Source organism: Acanthisitta chloris, unplaced genomic scaffold, assembly GCF_000695815.1.
Source record: "Acanthisitta chloris isolate BGI_N310 unplaced genomic scaffold, ASM69581v1 scaffold25426, whole genome shotgun sequence".
NCBI lineage: Eukaryota > Metazoa > Chordata > Aves > Passeriformes > Acanthisittidae > Acanthisitta > Acanthisitta chloris.
The window spans coordinates 62526-67417 of NW_008679088.1; the positions used below are offsets into that span (position 1 = coordinate 62526).

At 43.6% G+C, this 4892-nt stretch overlaps 1 pseudogene across 1 annotated transcript; it reads right to left on the reverse strand.

Moving 5' to 3' along the window:
- Nucleotides 1-2355: 2355 nt before the first annotated feature.
- LOC103804555 lies at nucleotides 2356-2929 on the reverse strand (annotated as a pseudogene). The gene has a single exon (XR_624762.1). The product of XR_624762.1 is annotated as a nuclear factor 1 A-type pseudogene (transcript).
- Between the last annotated feature and the right edge of the window lie 1963 nt (nucleotides 2930-4892).

Here is a 4892-nt window from a genome sequence, read left to right on the forward strand (position 1 = left end):
CCAATGGCTGTCAACTTGGCCAATGTTCAGGTGTAACAAAGACTGCTGGGATACATCGGAGGGGGGAAAAAAACGGGCAAAAAGGGGGGAAAAAAGGAGGTAGTCTATACGCAAGGCTTTCGGTACACCTCCGTGAAGCAATATAGGCAGCGATCACGCTGTGCTACCTCCCCAAAATCATTTTGTCCCCCTCCCCGCTGAGGTTTAGCGGGAATACACCAGCTACTGCATTAAGAGCACAATGCGATGCGTGCAATCAGCAAACAACAGCTAAAAACATGAAGCAGTTGTGCTCCGCACGAGCGCATTACTGCTTACACAAACCCGCAAATCTAACCCCAAAAATCCAAGCCCAAACCTCGCTCTAAGTTTCCGCTGCAAACATCTAGTCCAACGGACAATTAGTGCCATTGCTGCCTGTTGATGATGAAGGCAGTGATAAATACGAGTTTGCTATCAAGGCTACTGTTTGCCATCAGTGTGCTGATAAGATGGTATATCCCTAATCACCATATTGAACTTTTATGGCAGCTATTGCCCGACTGTTATAACAGGGTGAGGATCCCTTCAAGCTCCCCGACATACTTCCAGTCCTGGGTTTGGTCTTTTTCTCCCCATCTTACTTGTCTGTGAGCCTACACACAGGCTAAGCCAAGACCGTTGGCTTCTACGAACAACTTGTACGCTCCACGGAGGGCTGCTTGGGAAACACAACATAGACTTGGATTTCCCAGCACCACTCTATGTATAAATCTAAACAATAAAAACCTGTGGGCTGTAGATGAAGACATAGCAGGTTTTAGTTGTAGATATCAAAGCTCTTTAAATGCATCATCCCACTCCGATGTGCAGAGGAGGAAACTGAGGTAGACAAAAGGGATGCAACTCCACAATCTCCTCGGGGTTGGCGATGGAACTGGAGGTGGCCTGCAATGCCCCAGCCTCAACCTCCCTTCAGTTAGCCATTAATCCATAATCCTTCCGTCACCCTGGTCACAATAAATCACAGAGTAAATAAATAATTTTCCCCAATATTTGCCTACTTGCCTTTCGTCATAAACGTGCAATATGATTTACCACCTCGCACCGAAGTGCAAAGTAAATGTCGCAGCTTATCTGTAGGAAGTACCATGAGGATACTCAAAAGTTATTTCCGAACAGGGATCATATCCATAAAATCCCAGCAGTGACACCACCTAACACAACAGCCATGGCAGGGATTCAGTGCAGAAAAACTTTGTGACTGTCAGAACTTTCTGCAAGACCCTCTGAAAGGAGCTGGCATGGGAAATGCAGGCTCCCAGGGCTGTAATTCACTCCGTTTTCTTACCGATAAATATTTATATAGAAGTGGTTTCTACTAATATGATTCCTCTCCTTTGCTCCTCTTTTTTTCCAGCCTGTTCAGCCCCTCAACTCACAAGCCAGGATATGCAGAGGGAACTATGCATCCTGTACGTGAAACTCAGGGCTGAGCACTTCACACACGCACATTTTTCTGCAATATAATCACTCATGAGAACTACAATAGCATATTATTTTATCCAGCCAACATCATCTGAGCACACCAAGTCACGCCGCAGGCAGACTGTACTTTGTGTTGAAGTCAGGGATCCCAAGGTTTTCATCACAGGCAAATACATCTCATCCCACCCCCCACCCCATAAGCACAACATTATCAAATCAGGATTTCTTTTTCAAGACCTGCTTAGCTTCTAGGTGTATAAACTGTGATATTTCAGAGGGGTTTAAATATCTCCTTTTTACCCTAGGATTACCCAGAGGTTTGTTTTGTGTCTGCTCAGACCTGACAACTAGATTTTCTATTGAGGGACCGTCTTCTCCTTTTCCTCCAAGCCCAGTCCTGCGGGATTTATGCTCCCCATCCCACCATCCCATCCCCATGGGGTGGGGATACCTGGTACTCCTGAGCCATAGGCCTCAGGCACATCTAGCCCTCTCAGACTACTTTGTGAATAACATATATAAACTTAATTTTAGAAAAAAGAATAAATTAAAATCTATCTGCTTTCCCTCAAAATCAGGATAAAGGAAGCCGCGTCCAGCTGCGAGCCCTCCTAGGACAACATTTAGGATAACACCTGTGAAGGATGCCCGAAATGCTGTTAACCGCAGGAAAACTGGAGCCACTTTTATGTGGCTACACCTTAAAAACCCATGAAAAAAATACAAAAGGGAGGGAGGCCATTTTGGCACCCTCCTTGCCAGCCCGGGAGGGCGATAACCGGCGTCCTCCGCTCCCTCCCCGGCTCATGCAGCCACCGCTGCCGGAGCACAGCACCCAGCATGGAGATAACCGAAAAGTTGGAGAAGGTGGTAGAGAAAGGCACTTACCTGCTGCGTGCACAAAGTATGCCAAATATAAATCGAGTTCCTTAACAGAAACTCCTATATGGTGGGGCTGTACGCACAGCCCGGGGTTAGAGCACTGTGGGGACTTTACAAGGCGCTCGCCATCAGTACTTTCGAGCGGAATACCTTTAAATAAAATCACCATAACAAGGTCCAACCTCCAGACCTTATCTGCCTGGCGAAGGCAGTCAATTCTTCTCATCTTGCCCTTCTGGTCTGGATTGGAAAGAACGCAACACGGAGGCTTTTTTCCTGTGACTGTGAGAACAAAATCCTCCCGAAATTCAGGCCTGATATCTTTCCGGAGCTTTGCCAGAAGTCTGGATGCCCATTTTTGCTTTACCTCGGGTTTTTCACTTAGCAGTTCATCCTTCACGGCTCTCTCTTCCTCTTTTGACATACGTTTTTCATGTTTTTTGAAGTATTTTCTTTTTCGGGCTTGCAGGTTGAACCACGTGTACGCAAACGCTCGGACGTGAGGCAGAAGTGCTTCAATGAAGGGATGAAATTCATCCTGAAAAAAGTTACAGAGAAGGGTCAATATCACCGAAACCATCAACAAAAAGCCTCCAAAAACAGGATTTTGGTGGGATGGTGAGAATTAGGAGGGTGCTGATAAATTTTAAGGGATGTGGGACTTAGACCCCTCGCGGATGGACCCCAAACCTGCCACCACCACATCCCTCTGTGCTGACCCAAAACCTCCACTCCCGCCCCCCGAAAACAGAGTCCAACTTCAACCAAGTGCCCAGACGGAGATGGTGCAACACCGAGGCTCTTTCCTCAATCCCCAAATCTCTAAAAAGAAAGGGTAGAATGAGTTAAAAGCTAAAAACAGCGCTGCAAGTCCACTTGCGGAGTGCGTATCTCCCTTTGCTCTCTCCCTGACCCCGCTGCTTGCGGTGTAGCCAGCATTTGCCCGCCAATTTGGCATATCCTAAACATTTGGATGCCAATCAATGTTTGTATGGGGAAGTCTAAAGTATAGTAAAACTTTCCCTAAGATATATTTGGAAATAGCAGCCGGCAGTATAGTAAAACGCCACTATAGCTGTATATACAATTACAATGAAGGGTGGTTTTCACTCCAGTTCCTAAACGGTGAAGGGACTAGAAAGTACCGCAATCAATTTATCCTGCAAGCAAAACAATAACTAATGCTAAACTCCTATAAAATGCAAGTCTTGCACTTTATTTTTTTTTAAAGTTTTGTTTCTATTTAGCCAAAAAGAAAAAAAAACACCAACTTTTTATTTGGGCATATTAAGGACAATCCAAACTCTATAAAATAAAAACACCCGGGAAAAATTGAGAAACACAGTGACGGAAAACGGCAGCACAACTTGTGCAAATGAGCAAAGGATTATTAATTGTTTCAGATTTTCAGATATTTAAAAAGAAATGCCATACTCGGAAAGTTAGTTTGGCCATCCGGAGACACTGCTTGCTTTGTGTAACGAGGAGTTAAAGATCACCCCTCTGCCTTGGCACAAAAATAATTGTGATTAAAATTGTGCTGACAATAAAAAAAAAACCTGAGGAGCACTCCTCAATTTTGTTTTAAAAAATATTACTATAAATATGTATTTTCTCTCAGAAAGTACTACATAAATCAGCCAAAGAGATCAGAACATATTATAATATACTGAGGCCATGCTTCTTGGTTTTTCTCTGAACAAATGAATGACCGAACTCAAGGCTGAACATAAAAATGTATCCAGCCTGTGGGGCCTGATCCAGCGCAGCGTGCTGGGGACGGCCCTGCCTCCAGTTCCTCCTTTTCTCAGGATTGGGCCCTCCAGGAGGGAAAAATAAAGTTGTTTGTGCAATGTTTTCCCCAGCATGGGAAAAGCCACCCACTGCCTACCCCGCAAGAAAACATGGGGGATTTTTCAGATTAACTAACTTTTTTTTTTTTTTTTAATTATCCCATGGAGTACATTTCCTACCCAAATCATTGCAGGTCGTGCAAATACTGTTATTAAAACCAACATCTTACTTCAACATTTTCTTTTAATTTGCATTTTATTTTCAGAAATTATGAAAAATTGAGAAATCAATAGTAGAAATATCTCTCAGCAAAATCCTGTCATGATTCAAGACCTTCTGCTGACTTCCCAAAAGCTTTCATTGCACTTACTCTGAGTGGCCCCAGAATTGTAGGCACTTCAATCTATAGGTAATACCACTGCATTTATTTTTATTCTAAACACAGATTGTTAAAATCTACCTCAAACAGCACAACATATTTCATTAGAGCAGAGCGGCAGCGATCAAAGTACTATGAATGATTATTAAAATAAAAGCAGGTAAAATAAAATAAATCACTCCAATGACTGGCACATTCCTCTTTTTTTTCTCCCTTCCCCTCCTCTATGGGAAAAGATGATAGTTTCAAATTTCAATAAAGTTAGAAAAAAAAAAGATTGCTGCGAGTTTGCAGTCGGCAGACTCAAAAAGTGAGAGGAGGCACAATCCCAGCACATGGAGCTGCTCTCACCCACCAGAAACAGCTCTCA